This window comes from Papio anubis, chromosome 4 (assembly GCF_008728515.1).
Source record: "Papio anubis isolate 15944 chromosome 4, Panubis1.0, whole genome shotgun sequence".
In the NCBI taxonomy this organism is placed as follows: Eukaryota; Metazoa; Chordata; class Mammalia; order Primates; family Cercopithecidae; genus Papio; species Papio anubis.
The window spans coordinates 151,270,058-151,286,223 of record NC_044979.1 but is presented as its reverse complement, the minus strand read 5'-3'; the positions used below and the strand labels follow the sequence as shown (position 1 = coordinate 151,286,223).

At 35.1% G+C, this 16,166-nt stretch overlaps 1 protein-coding gene and 1 non-coding gene across 2 annotated transcripts in view; one reads left to right on the top strand and one right to left on the bottom strand.

Annotated features, from left to right (window-relative positions):
- LOC101020164 overlaps positions 1 to 16,166 on the bottom strand; it is a 447,873-nt gene that overhangs the window by 345,221 nt on the left and 86,486 nt on the right. The window lies entirely within an intron of this gene.
- LOC116274765 lies at positions 5,949 to 6,020 on the top strand. The gene has a single exon (XR_004183540.1). It is a non-coding gene; the product is annotated as a small nucleolar RNA SNORD74 (small nucleolar RNA).

Sequence of the window (16,166 nt, the reverse complement as noted above, 5' to 3'; positions counted from 1 at the left end):
GATTTTCCTGTAAACTTGATTATGTGAGAGTTAATCGTCAAGGACTTTTATCACCCTTGAGTACAATGACCAAATAAGCTTTCTGACCAAATGCAACAGAGTCTTGGAACACTCGGACCCAGCTGAGGATTTTTATGGCTTAGCCCAAAACAGTGAGCTTTACAATATAACATGACAGGAAACAAGCCAAGAAGTGCATGTCTATATTTTAAGACATCTTTAATTACGGGTAAACACTCCAAAATTATTTTTCCCAAGTGACAGGGAAAGCAGCATGGCTTTGTTGCTTTACCTCTATTCTCATTGACCAACTTGCCCAGATAATTCCACTTCCCTTTCCCACGCTCTTAATTCAATCTGTTACAAGTCAGTCTTTTAGAAAGCTTGCTGTGCTTGGTGGCCAGAGACAAATTTGGTTCAATATTCAACTAAGTAATTCAAGTGATAGCCAAAAGGCTGACATTATACTCATTAATGACTGAAAACAAAACAACCCATAAGAGATGAATCAGATTTTGATGAGAGAAAAAGTAAAATGCTTCGGTGGGAATATAGTGAGAAGGTTGATCAACATGAAGAATTTCTAGGTTTCATCTGGACTATCTTTTTCAATGTATGATTTGAGGGTGTATCTTCTATTCTTAGCAGAGTATTGTTTAAACTTTCACCACCAAAATTGCTTGTCAAATTCCTATGTGTAGCAGACACCCAGTTATTCTCAAAAAGAATCTTACTGAGAAAACAAGCTTGGATGTACCTTCTTCTAATATAAAAATGAGGAGACTATTAATGCTGACACTAATCTCCGGAAATGATCTGAGGAGAAACAGAAAAACAGGACACCAATTTCTTCCTCTGGCGTAACAGACGTCAATAAAGAGAAAATTATCAACACGTAGTTATAAAACACTCAAATTCCTCCTCATGCTCAGAATGCATAATTAGCACATCTGCATTTGGGAAGATGAAATTTAACTCATCATATGTTAAAAACATCTTCAGATATGGCATAAAGTTTTCTGACTATTTTAACAAGCATACATTAGCCTCCTCCAATGTGCCAGGCACTGTGGGCAGAAAGATGAAAAAGACAAGGAACTCTGCCCAGCAAACTCTAAAACAAGATGATAGGGTTGACCCTCAGTAAGACACTTAGAGGCCTCCATAGGGCAAGGTCCTTTCCTAAACTTCCTCTTAGATTTGAGCTCCCATAGCTTTTCTGAGCCTCAGGACCTTCATCTGTGAAAGCACAGAGATGAAGTCTGTGACCACTAAGATTCAGGCCATATCCAAAACTCCAATGTTAGGATTCTAAAGAGTTTCCAATACAATTAGAGAGGAAGAGATGAGTAAAGAGTGAAAAGTAAGAGGGATAGAGATTGAGAGAAAATGAGCCAGTAGAGAGAACAGATTTCACTGAATCAGAGTCTCATTTGGATAATATAAACTTGAAGTTGTCTTAAGTTGGAACTTTAACAAAAAAAGGTATTAAGAAATACTTTGACATTTCAAAAGAACAATCTATTTGAGATAAATGGTAGTGGACTGCTGAGGGAGTATTTCAAACCATGCTGCTATAGCCAGAAAGCCATGAAGGAAAGGTATCAAGACAAAGACAGAGAGACCAATGGAGGCAGATACCGGTCAGAATCTTGCAAACATAAAGATAGGCACAGAGTGATTATGAAACTCAACATCATCTTGTTGATGATTTTGATTGTTGATAAATTTGAAATTGTTCATACCTTGCCTGCAATAGAATGCCTAGAACATCTTGTTAGTTTGATAATGTAAAGTGGAGGTTTAAATGTTGAAGAGAAGGAACTGCCAGGGTCTAAGGGACAGCATCTTCCTTTAAATTCTCTTTGATGAACAGAAAATAAGAATGGAGAATAAAGGAACCTTCTGTTTCTTGAGGGCACTAAGTATGATCAGCATGATTACTTCAACCTTCATTTTATCATCTCCAATTGTCTTTTACTTTACAAATCTTACATTCTAATTGGAAAGAAAGCCTATAAAGAAATAGAATGTAAACAACAACAAAGTTTTTAATATTAACTATAGGCAGCAAAGAATTTTTAAAAAGAAAAACATGTATCACTGACAACTGGTGCTTAACTATCTTGTAAATTGCCACGAAAACAGTTCTTTAAGAATTTAAGGGGGGGCAATATTGTCACCATGATTTGGTTATCTATTCTCCTGGAACTGAACACTGAAACTTACAATGTATTAGGTATGATCCCAAACTACAGCCTCTGTTTCTGTAAATTCTGTAAATCATAGTTACTTGTAATCTTTCTAAGTCTACCTTATGAAATATTAAAAATTCTGTCAGTTGGCTGTGCAATGTAGTACAGCTTGGAAAGTTGCTTTTCAGTAGCACCTTCCTGGATCCAAGAGAGTGAAGAAGCACCCCACACCCAGATTAGACCTGGACTATCTCAAAGGATATGAGAATGACCAAACACACCACTGCAATTCCTATCCTACCTGGGAAAAATTATATCATTATCCTAGTACATCAAGGAGTACTATTCATATCCTTTATGAAATGAATAAAATGGTTTGCATTAATTCCCAACACAAGCACACAAATATGTTCATTACCCAGTAATGCTTACTGAGTGTACAACAATTATGTGAGTGTAGAAATTTGTTCTTATTACAACTTCAACCAAAGTGTTGGTAGTGTTTTCATAAAGCATGCATTAAACAGTCTTAGCACACACCAAGTATATATTGAAAAAAAAAAATCATGTGAAATATTTAGGATACATCCTTTTTTTCCCCCAGAAATGCTCTAATTATGTATTATGTTTGTATCACGTAGAAAAACTTTTTTACTCACTACCTACATCTTACAGATGTATTTTCCTTAAATAGATGTCAATTATACTTTGAGGTATATCTGGTAAGCCTTGACTCATGAAGATGGTTTTCTTTAAACATCCAATTTAAAAATTTACAACCTCAGAAGGAAAAAGTAAAAATAAACATAGCCACGTCCCACCTTACATATATATGCATAGTTTTTAACAATACCTACAAGGCATATACCAGCAGCATAAGATTTTGTGTTTTTCTACACTATTGAGTGGGTTACAACGTGGGTTATCAGTTAAATTCCCACCTACATCATTTCCAAGTGCCCTTTAATTTTTGTAAAATTAGTAAATAACTGCTTAAATAGCAGCTTCTCTTTAATTTTAGGATAAAAGCATGATAGTTTAAAATCATTAATAAATTTGGATTAAGATCAAACACATTGAGTGCCTTCCATAAACAAAAGTTTAGGACAAGCTTTGAATGGCAATTAATTTTTTTTTTTAGTAAAATGACTAAAGAACCACACAGATTGGTAAATCAGCTTCTGTGAATTAGGATCCGGAAAATTTTTGACTCACAGTGGCAGGACCCAAGTGTATTATTTTTCTTTGCTTACATTCCTTTCCCAAATGACTGAGCAAGCTTATTACAGAACCAAATTACTCAGTGTCAAAACCATAAAGGGGGATTCAGAATAAAACTAAATGTGTTGGATGTCTCCCATGGGCCAAGTACACAGGATAAGCATGGAGCAATCATTTCCATACTCTGAGTCTCATAATTCTCAGAGCAATGCTATTTATTTTTCAGATAATGAAATTAAGGTTAAACTACAGGCTGTATGTATGTTTCCCAAGGTTATATACCAAGTATATAGGGGAGCCTGGACATTAACATATTGATCTAATATTAAAACTCCTGCTTATATTTTTATTCCATACTCCCTTTTGGTGTGGATTAATTATCAGAAGCCATAACCTCGACTAGAAAATTCTGAATGCTCAATTTGAATCTGGCATTGTTTTGAGAAGGGCAAGGGAGTTTGCTAGACATATCCTGCTTTTATTATATGTGCTTGCAAATAGAAGATTTTAATGTCTTTTTAAAAAACTTTGCATACATGAGCTGTTACTTTTACAGCCTCTGACATCCATGAATTCCTACTACCCTCATTATAACACTGGTAGCAAATACAGGTAGTGATATAGTTAAGGGAAAATACATCATCAAGGGTAAGGATCAAATTCATACAGTCCTAAATTCTGAAATTTACTCACAATAGTACACTTCTTGATGACATAGGCAACAATTGGAATGAACTGTCTATAAACTAAAAAAAAAAAATACCTACTATTTTCATTTTATCAGCCTTAAAATCTATTTGCAGAAAGGTCAACCTAGAATCACAGTCTCATAAAAAATGAGAAAAGAATTTCTCATTTTTGCAAACTTCAAAAATGGCATGAGTTGGACTCAAGTATTTTTCTATGTGGCTCATTTTTAATTATCTTGAGCTGGGAGAAGAGTGATGTTAGCTCATAGGTCTTTGAAAATAAATCAACAGTAATTAACCCCAACTTAAATTCTAGTAACCCATCTCATACATCAACAGAAGTACTCTGTGTATGTGAAAATATAAACATGGCATGTTTGACATTTTGGAGCATCCTTAGAGAGACATTGATTTGTAATTCAGATCACACAGCATCTTTGATTTCTCCCACTTGCCCATGCCCTTTCCCCATCCCTTCCCCCAAAATAAAACACAAAAGCTTTATCTGCAATGGATGGAGAGCAACCCAGGAATCTGCGCAGAGACTATCCATCACATTTCTGTCTTAATTGAATGACACCAGAATGAGATCGATAAAATGTAACAAGAGACAGCTTTGCATTTCCACACCCACTTATTCCCCCCTCCATTACTCCCAGCCACCACCGTGACCAGAAAGCCCAAGTAAAAAACAGGAACCCTGCTGCCAGACAAGCTGTTAGGATGTGAATAAACTTGTCACAGAAACAACAAAACTTAGAAACATTAGAAGGGAGCTAGGGAGACGAAAAGTTATTAAAGGAATATTGAACAGGCTTCTTAATAAAAGCAATTCCATAGATGTATTCTCACTCCTAAATAACTTCCTCAAATGCAATGTTTCGCTTAAATAATCTCAACAGCTTTCCCTATGTGCCCAAGATTACTTGAGACTGCATCAATGGCTGGCTCAAATACAGACGTGGTGACAACTCAGCTCAGACCTGCAAGTCCTACAATAAATGGGGGGCAGCTGTGATACGTGTCTGTCCAAGGTTCCCAAGATCTCCAATGCATTATTGATAACCTCATCACTCCGCTAAAAGCAAAAGCTGACATTGTTATAATCTCAACCTTCTCCTGAAGAGCTCTGGCTTTGCCCGGGTATTGATCACAGGAAGAAATAAACCAAAGGGTGAAACAGCACACGTAAAAATCCAGAAGGTTGAGGTTTGCCTACACTAGCTATGAGTGCATTAACCACAATCACATGGCCTGTTTTAGTGTGTTATACCTTTAATGGTTTACAATGCGCTCCTACTTCTAGGCTATATGTTGTAATAATTCATTTAATACTTCACATCTTGAGCTTGTTACAAGTTATTCTGGAACAAAAGTCTGTATTACAAAATAAAAATAAACCTCCAATGTAGTTGTCTAAAAGGCAGATTTTTTTTCTTCATTCTAGTAAATTTTTTCTATAACATTTTTAAATTTAATTACATATAAGTGACTGTTCTTTCTTCATCTATCTTCTTTCTATTGCATGTTACCTTCATGGAAAAATATGTACCTACAAAGATACTCTATATAATTTTACTCTTTTATTATTTTAAATAATAATGTAAGACTACAAAACACATTAGTGCCTACGTTCTTTTAAAATTTTAGATATGATTTTAAATTATTTTTAAACGATATGTTGAATAATATGACAAAATATAAATGTCACATCACAGGTAGTTCAAAGTGAGAATTGGAAAGTATATCCAAAGTATGATTTAAAGCTTAAATATTTTATATTTTCTACGTTCATACTTGGAGATACAATCTTAAGTAGCCTATCTTTGCTACTAAAAAAAAGGAAAACAGTTTCTGATGAAGCCTATGTTGGTAGAGACAACTAAGGTTGTTGATGAATGCTAACAGCTCTATCACACGCACACACACACACACACACACACACGCGACAGTGAGAGACCATTATTTTTTTAGCTGGTAGATGACTAGGTAGTTTGCAAAATGATCATTAGTGGCTGGTTGCTCCTGGATTCCACAGCAAAAGAGCTTACAATTCAAACTTTATTTATGAGTGAAAACAGCTGGTCATAAGGCACTAAGAGCAAAACGTACAGAGTTTGGTTTCACCTGCAGACAGTGGTCACCTGAAGCAGGAGCTGATGGCTGCCTGCCCAGGTAAGACACATGGTATGCAGCGGTGAACCTGTTTCATCCACCTTTGACTTGCCAGGCCTTGTATGTGATGTCTTGTAAATTTGCCCCAATTACAGATTGATATTGTTCACCATGAAATTAAGGCCCCAGAAAATGTGAATATAATAAGAGTAGTTATAAGTCTTTATAATGTATGCCTTTACACATATGCCTCTATTGTGAGACATACAAAATTCTTAGCATGTTCTAAAATAAGTAAAAACAAAAGCACCCCATGGTTTATCACATCGTTTTGTTATGCTTTATGCTTTTTAATGAAGCCATTGCTCACTTTCCTAAGTGCTGCAGGAGCTTAACCCCTGGGAAAAGACAAGTTTCATGGAATGTGAAACTTATTTGAGCAACAGAAACTAGAACTATCTTGGAATAAATATGTTCTACATCTGATCATTTTTTATTTCACTTATTGCTGTTTGCTTTAGTTGGTGGGCAGTGTATTGAGTAGTAAGAAAAAGTCAGACTACTTCTGCTATGCACGAGTACATCACTTAAAAAAAACTCACGAAAGTATTAAAAATGACAGCAGAGTTAGGTAGCATTAGAGTGGGTTCTGGTCCTCTAAACATGTGTGCACCTCACAGTGGGGGAATTTGATTAACCCCAAGTGTGCCAAGTAAATGAGAGCCCAGGAGCTGGATACAACGGCTCCGTAGTGTGAGTTCACACAGAGAACATAGTTTCTGCTGAGGGGTGGTGGTGGTTGTTGATGTTATTGAATGTGGGTTATTTTTAATTTTTAAAATGACATTATGGCTAATTAGGGGTATTGGCACAGCGTGGACTGATGAAGAAACTGACTACAATTATAAAGACTTCTGGGGCCAAAACAGTCAAACGTATGCCTGCTACTCATGATGGCCCCAGCAGTGTCTATATGGTTGTCAAATATGATTAAGTGAGAAGCAAACTGGATTTATTATTTTTTTCCTACAGGACTTAGATGCCCATGGATGTGGTTCAGAGTATTACCAGAGTCCTACTTCTTTTTTTGTATTTTCCTTGAACAGTCAGAATACTCAAGAAAGAGAAAAAAACTCCGTATTATTGTATTCTCCAGGGTCTATGATATGGCAGGATAAATCCGAGAAAAATCATCTTCTCTAAGTAACTTTCACAATACTTTATCACTCTTAAAACTTGAAGTCAGTTTCAGACTTGTTTATTTTTCACATTCCATATGTTTGAAACTGACAAAAAGCAAGAAAACGTATTGGAAATACACCAATAAGATGAAAAACAAACAAACAAAATTTAACTTTGGGGAATTTATTTTTTAAAGCACACACAAAAAAGAAAAATAAATTTTGCTTAATCCTATGGGGTCACCTATTGAAATGCAGCATCTAAACATAGTTTATATTTGAGTTTTGTTCCCTAAGAGTATTTTTCATTTGGGAGAAGTGCACTTATGATATGTTACAAAAGAGCCTGAATGGGTATTCAAATAACTGCTGTCATCAAAAGATTCTTTTTTTCAAGGAAATGACGATAGATTTTTATACTTATTTTTGTTTTGCTATGGGCGTTCTAGAATGATAGAAAGATTCTCATTTGTTTCTCCATCCCCTGGCCCCCCGGAAGCTATTGAAATGTTCTGGTTTTGTACAGTGTAGAACAATCCTGCAATAATAAAACATTTCAACTTTGTACAAAAGGTGAAGCTTTCCATTTGAAGATTTTCTTTAACAGGAAAAAAAAATAGAGAAAATGGGCTGACAGCTTTACAAAATTCAAACAATTCCCCTTGCCAAGATACGTATTTTGTGAGTTTTCTTTAATTTCGGATTTGGTGCGTATGTTTCTTCTAACAATGAATGCTTTCAATTTCAGAGTTCAGTTTCTACTCTCCCTACTCAAACCAATCTTCACCTTTTAATAGGCAATTATTTTTCTAATTGCTTTGTAAAACTTTTTTCAGGACGATTGTGAGACACTCAGCTTTAAGTTATACATTATGGATGCATTTCAAACAAACAGAGTGGGCTATAAACTGTAAAATGGCACTTGATTGGTAAAAGCATCTTAGAATAAGAAAAAGAAGCAAGAAGACTACACTTCAAAGTACTAGAAAACTTTTGTAACTTACGAATTCATAAAAATCATAGGGGAATCAGTTGAGAAGAATTCTTTTAAGGAACAAAATGAGCAAAGCAGTATTGGCTGTGATTGTTTTAATGGGATAAGTAGTGTTGTAGTATTTTCTCCCATTGGCATTAAATCTCACTTCACAAAATGGAATACTCTCCCACTGTTTTTTCTCTTTATAACCCATTACTTACATGGAACTACATTTTTTTAATGTTGAAAAAAAGACATAAAACCAAGCTTTCATGATCTCAACTGTTTCATATATATTCATTTGAAATGCAGTGTTTTGAAAAACATTCTCATGTGGCAAAATGAAACAGGAAAAAACTGTTAGAAAACAAGAATAAATAATATGCTGCATATTATGGGAATTTAACCATCAGGTATGAAAAGAAAGGCAGTCCCACTCAGCTCTGTGATACCTCACAAAAGCGTGTTTAGCAATGCTAATTTTAGCATTGCCTACACACATAGAATAATAAAAATACATGTGGCTAAGCACTTGAGATTTGTAATTGCGATATTGCATAGACGATTCCACTACGATTCAATTCAAATCAGGAAAATTAGTTGATATTTCATGAAACCAACTAAACTTAAAATAAAAGCTTCCTTCAATCTCAATGTTTTAAAATTAATTTATGACAGGCTGTTTGAAAGACTTGTTTAATTATTAATAGAAATGTTTTATCTCATGGATCTCTTAAAAAGTTGCATTTGATATTTTTCTACCACTGACTAAACACAGAAGGTAAAATACACACATGGTTGGGCCAATATTGCAAATATCCTAATTAGTATCATGCTACAGAAAAACAATGAAGAGATTTTGTCACCAATTACTGACAATTAGCCTAAGTACAACAGTTAATTTCATGGAAATAAAACCACTATAAAATGAAAGGAACAAAACCTCTCATAATTAATGGCATTTGCCTGCATTCCTCTATTGGTTATTTAATTAATGAACCATAAAAGTTTGAAGCAATTCGAACAGCTAAACACATATGCAAAATTCAAAAGCCTGTGTATCTGGATTTTCTGAATTTTAAGTATCTGTGGAAAACATGTATTTGAGCAGCAGAATTATGTATACCGAGTTTTTATCCCCTGAACCTAAAGATGTCATACTTTCAGACAATGCTTTTGTCAAACAATAAAACCTATTATATTAAGTTACAGAGAAATGTCTTGTGAGAGCTTGTCATTATCCTGTTATAACGCTTCTAGAGCTAGTGAACTGCCAATAATTATAAAAACATTATAATGTCAAAAGGTCCTGGTTTCTCTCACTCTTTCTTCTCACTCAAACTTTGCTCTGCACTTGATTCTCCCATGGTTTTTCTAATGTCACACTGTGGTCAGTGCTCATGAGCATGAGGACGTGCAGTGGTGATCCCAGGTCAGTTTTGTCCCATGCATTAACTCTCTGCCACAAGTTTCAGAGCTTGCAGTGTCAGGATGTATTACGAAGTCACATCAAGATTTAAGATGTTGTTCTGGCCTCTCCCAAAGCTGGAAAGGACTCATTTTGCAGGCTACCTACCAATTGACAAAGTAAAAATAATTCAAGGCCAGTGACTTCTACAGCTAAACTTCAGAAAATGTACCCTTGCAAATATTTTTCCAGTTTCAACAAGTTCTGAAAACAACATTTTAAAACCTCACAAAACCTCTCTATAGACTGTTGCTTAATGAACAGCCCCATGGATTTTAAAACTTTAAGTACACAAATAAACATTTTAGAGGTTTTTGGCTGTGCAGAGATAAGATCCTCTCTGGGGAGACGACTAGAAACTGCTGGACTCCTTTGTGCAGACTCCTGGAATGTGCTTGCTTTTCATTTCTTTCTTTGTGTCTGGCACACTGGCCTCACAGGCAGTGTCTTAAGCCACGCAGGGTCAGGGCAAACAGAGAACTGCATTCATGGACAGATCAAGTTTATGTGAGAATCTGCTCCTCCACTGCCCTCAATCTCCATATGAATTGTTAATAAAATCTCAGCCTGAAAGCTCATCACCCCAACACTGGGGAAGTCATGCAGAGAGTCCTCTCGTTCAGAAAAACAAGATTTCTTTATCTTTTTCATCCTTCGCCAGCATTCGTGGGAATTCTGCCATGTAACCTCCTCCTGAACTAACCCGCACCCCCTCCCCAACCAATACCCTATTCCTCTCCACAACTCTCTGTGTCGCACCTGATCATCATCGGGGGAAGCCAGGAGCCCAAAGACAAAAGAAACATTCTTACACCCACAGCAAATCTACCACAATATCAACTTTGCCTCTGCAGTATTTTGCTGCTGTAAAAACCTTCAGGCAAAGGGAAATATCAATGCTTATTTCTTTTCCAGTTTGTGTCAAACACCAGAAAGACTTTCCCATAGCTTTATGACAGCATATGAACTAGAGAGCCACAGATATAATAAAAGGTCACATATAAAGCGAAGAACAGAGTCCTACCCTAATTAACTTGAAATCTCCATGCAAACACTGGACAGGAACATGACCCGATGTGTGTTGCAGGCAATCTTGCGTGTATCTTCTAACCTTGCTACAGTCTAGCTGGGCCTCTTGTTTCCTCTGCTTTTGCTCCTTGAAAACTGTTTTAATATCGAACGCTTTTCAGAGGGATGGGCTGATGAACGAAAACATGAATTTCCTGCTTGCCCTTTAAGGTGGGTTAAAGGGGGTGCTAGCAATCAATTACAGAACAAAAGAACAACAACAAAAAAAAGACTTAAGAACCTACAAGTGAATGTATAACATTCTTTGCAGTCTATTTTTTTTTCAACTAAGTGCTTCATCTGTATTTATTTACCTTTATCATAAATAATATACAAGATCTATTACATTAAAAAAAGGAATGTTTGCCCAGCAGTTCCTAAAGAAAAGCTGTTTTCTACTGAAAGTGGCTTTAAATGCACTTAACTTTCATTTCTACTTGATGAGTTAACAAGGAGTAAAAAAGTTTAAAATTTTTTCTGCATTTATGCTTCAGATTTTCAGACTGCCTTAACACACTCTGATCTATTTGCAAAACAAAAAGTTACATTTTCAAGTCTAATTAACATTCTGGCCCTATCAAATCTTTATTTTCTTATTTTATTTTGGTAAATAAGACATTAACTTTCAAACTCTGTACACCAATGATTCCAAGGTATCTTTCAGTAAACGTTTTTTTTTTACTGCAACTGCATCTGTCAGAGAAAGTGAATACTGTTTAAAAATAATATTTCTAAAGTACACATAAATAAATCTGATTTGACTAAATATTATGCAAACTTCTATAACCATATATCCAGAAATGTTAATATTTAAGAAGGTAGAAATGCACAGACTCTCAAACACATACATAATTTCTTTTTTAAAAAGGCAAAATAAAAGAAACATAAAATCATTCCTTAACCATTCACATAAAAAAGTCATATAAATTTATTATTTCACTCAATTTATCTAAAACAAAGTTGCTATTATAAATAAAACATGCATTTGCTCTATACCCACAGGTATCACTCTTTGTATGTGAATCATAGGAAAGAATTCTCTTCCATCAAATTTTAGTCACAGAAATTTGACAAATTTTCCAAAGAAAGAAAATGTAGTTTTATGTTAAACATCCCAGTGCCTCATAGCATTCTATTTAGGTATTAAGATTTAGAAATTTATTACATACACATTGGAACCATAATTGTAATATAAAGTTCAATATTATTCTTTAGCATTGATATAAATTATTATAATTAATATGCATCCTATTGTTTCTGAAAGCATAGAAAGTTCAATGGCTCTTCAAGTATACCTAAAAAATTTATCTTTAAATATATAAAATCAGTAAATCAATGGATGCTGAAGACATGCTTGCAGTTATGCAAATATGTGAAAATAGTTATTTTAGCAAATGGAAAATGATCTGAAATACATATTGCTCTTTTGTGGAATAATTAAACAATCAACAAATTTTATAGTAGTGAGTTTAATATTTAGTACGGTTATGTAAAAATCAATAATTTTTATTCATAAGACTATATGTTAATGAGTTATATCACATAAAAATGTTAATGTGGTAGTTTGCTTTCATAAATCGCCAAAGGAATCCTAAGATTTTAGGATAGAATCTGTATTACCAAACCTCAATTTCTATTGTGACAAGTATTTTCGGAGAAGCAGAAATTACTGGTTTGACCATTTCCTTTAAGAATTTGCTCTTCAAAATATTAGTGCAGTTGTAGAGTAGGATCCCCCATTCTTCTTCTAAGGAATGTGTTCCATTGATTTTCATGGGGTCTTGCAATCCATAACAAGGTGAAGGAGGAGGCAAAGTTGAATGCAGATGTTACTGGAGGGCTTGAGAAGTGGCAACCAATAGTATTCTCTTTTCTGCCTGAAACCCTGCCAGCCAAAGAGAGAGAATGTGGCCCCAAGAATAGCTTGGAGATGGTAAAGGGTGGAAGCAATTGAGAACTCGAATCTGGATGTATGTATTTACATTGGGAATACAGATAGCAATGTGACTCCATGATAAGAGGTTTAACAAAGCTTTTAGAGAGCTTCTGATAAACCTAGAGACAAGTTGAGGCTTTCATATTGTTATGGACTGAATGTTTGTATCCTCTTAAAATTTACATGTTGAAGCCCTAACCTGCAGTGTGACTGTATGCAGGGATGGAGCCTCTAAAGAAGTAATGAAGGTTAAACGAGGTCATAATGATGGGACTCGATCCAACAGTATTAGCATCCTTATAAGAAGAGACAAGACAGAATTTACTCTTTTGCTTTCTGTGCACACACATACGGAAGAAAAGCCATAGGAAGACAGCCATCTACAAGCCAGAAAGAGAGCCCTTACCAGAAACCAAAGCCCTTGATCATGACTTCTAACCTCCACAACCATGTGAAAACAAATTTCTGTTGTTTAAGCCACCTAATCTATGGTATTTTGTTATAGCAGCCCAAACAAACTAATGTTATCACATGTTAAAATCAGCAATAATAACAATAGCAAGTTGAAATAAATGCAGAAGTGCATTCTAAGGATATTTGTGTTCTGCTTGGTATCTTCTCCCTTCCTGTAGAGCCAGGTGAAGTAGATAACAACTTCAGTATTTGTCCCTGCTTCTGTTAGAGAAGGTTACCCCTACCTCCCACATGCTGGAGAGCTTCTAGATCTGTCTTTAATCAGAATTATCAAGTACATACCTAAACTAGAGAGTAAATGGTTAATTTCTCATGTAGTCATTTTCCTTCAAAATACCCATTTGAGAAAAAAATGTATAGCATAATGATGAAGAGTATAGATTTTTGAGTAAGGGTATAGATGCAGATTGAGCTTCAGGTACCTGCTTGCTCTTTGACCTTATGTGTCCCTTAGCCTGTCCAAGCTCTAGTTTCCTGAGCTCTAAAATAGCATTAGTGACATCAAAAGATTGTAATTTATACTTGTAAACTGGCAAGATTCTTCATCATGATCATGACCCACGTCATCATCATTTTCATCACACTTCTCTAGGCTTCCTAAAATTCTTTCAGTTTAATCAAGGCAGCAGAATTCTACATATTTGGATTTGCACAATCTTAATGCCCTTGGAGAATCACTTTCACAGAATTTTAAAAATAGAATGTCTGAAAAATCAGTAAAGATCAGTATGAGGAATAGCAGTATCTTGACCTGATGCTAAGATGTTTCTAAGGACTCTGCTCATTATACAGTGCTTTAAAAGTGACTGGTATACATCCTCCTCTCACATCACAAGAAGTGTGTGTGTTGCCACCCTTGATTTTCACTCTGGCTTCATGTGGCTTATGTTAAACGACTGTGTGGCTTTCTTGACTGGCATATTCGCAGTTTTATTCCCTTTGCTCAATCCTTTCTCTCTCCTTTGTACTTTATACTGCTCTTTCAGGAGGGTTCAGGTTTTGTCCCATATTTAGGAAGATGAATTTAGAAAGACTAAGGCAGTTAAAAGCATGGGACGTTGGAACTAGACTGTAGGGGGTCAAAAAAAGTACGGCCACTTAATAGCTGATTGGTTTGGGGCAAATTAATAATCCTTCCTACTGGTTTTCTTATCTGTCAAATAGGTGTGATCTCAAAGGATTAGGGTGAGAATTAAGTCAGTTACTACACATGCCAGAGCGTTATTGGAAAATGTTAACCATTCAATATATATTAACTGCCATTAATACGGTGTTCAAATAGGCAAACAAAAAATCTAGCATAATCAATGAAACAGAAACATTTCATTGATCATAATAGATACTAAAAAAAGAAGAACATGAGGTTCACCCTCAAATATATTGAAATTTAACTGGTGAAGTAATTCAGCTTATTAAAGAACTTTTTAAAGAAAACTAGAGAAGAACTCTTTAGGGGGAAGACTATGTTAATGAGTTATTTTTAATGTTCTGAAGGTGGACCAACATGGTACTGGGAGACAATATACTTCTCTGCTGTTTAAGGAGGCTTAAAGATGTCTTGAGGAAAATTAGAAAAATTATTTGAGTCATAAAGATGATATCAAAATGATTACAATCAAAATTATATCAAAATATTTATATCAAAACAATCATAATATTTGTCAGTAATGGACTACATCTGCAGGTTCTATATGTAATATTGAGAAGCCATTTAACCACTCGGTGGAGACATAACAGAATATTCTATGTCTAGCCTTATTTCTGTTTTTCCAATTACTATACATTCCTTTGAAGCTTGCAGTCAAGATATGCAAGTGCAGTCTATCCTTGCTATTGATTTAAATATTGTATTCTATTCTCACTTAAGTAGGAAAATGTTATATATAAAGTATATAAAATGTCAAACAAAACATATACATCATATTCCATTTTATAGTTATACTTTTGCAGTGTATACTATTGAAGTGAAGTTTTTTGTTTGTTTTGTGAGACAGAGTCTTGCTATGTTGCCCAAGTTGCAGTGCAGTGGCACAATCTCAGCTTGTTGCAACCTCCCCACCTCCTGGGTTCAAGTGATTCTCATGCCTCAGCCTCCCCAGTAGCTGGGATTACAGGCATGCACCACCATGCCCAGATAGTTTTTATATTTTCAGTAGAAACGGGGTTTCACCATGTGGACCAGGCTAGTCTTGAACTCCTGAACTCAAGCAATCCACCCACCTTGGCCTCCCAGAGTGCTGGGACGACAGGCGTGAGCCACTGCACTCAGCCAAAGTGAGTTATTTCAAATGAAACTCTAGGAGTTAATTTGGTTATAAGATGACATAAATATTTATAAGGACAAAGAGGTATGCTTTTTTCAAACTGAAGCTTAAAAATATATCAAAACGATGAAAACTGTGCCCACTCAATGCAAGTACACCTCCCAAACTGTTTAACATTGCATAACTTGTATCCTTGCCATAGTTCTACAAGAAATTATTGTCTTTAAATTGTAACATTAATGTTGCTAATGGGATTCTATTCAACACTCACTCACTTTTCAGAAATAAACACACCTAATGAGAGAATTAGAGTATTCCATAAGCAACATCAAAAGTTACATGTTGTATAAAACCCAACAGCATTTGAGATCAATAAAATACAAAGAAAACTTAGAAACTACTTAGAAACCAAAATTTAGAAACTAATTTTCACAAGATTTTTTTTCCTGGTTTTTTAAAAAAAACTCTCCATTTATTTTAGAAATATTTTGAATATGGCAGTTCCCAACACATATTTTCCAAGGATGTTACCCTTTTTTTTAAATATGCATATTGTTGAGGTAGAATTCAGTCACAGAA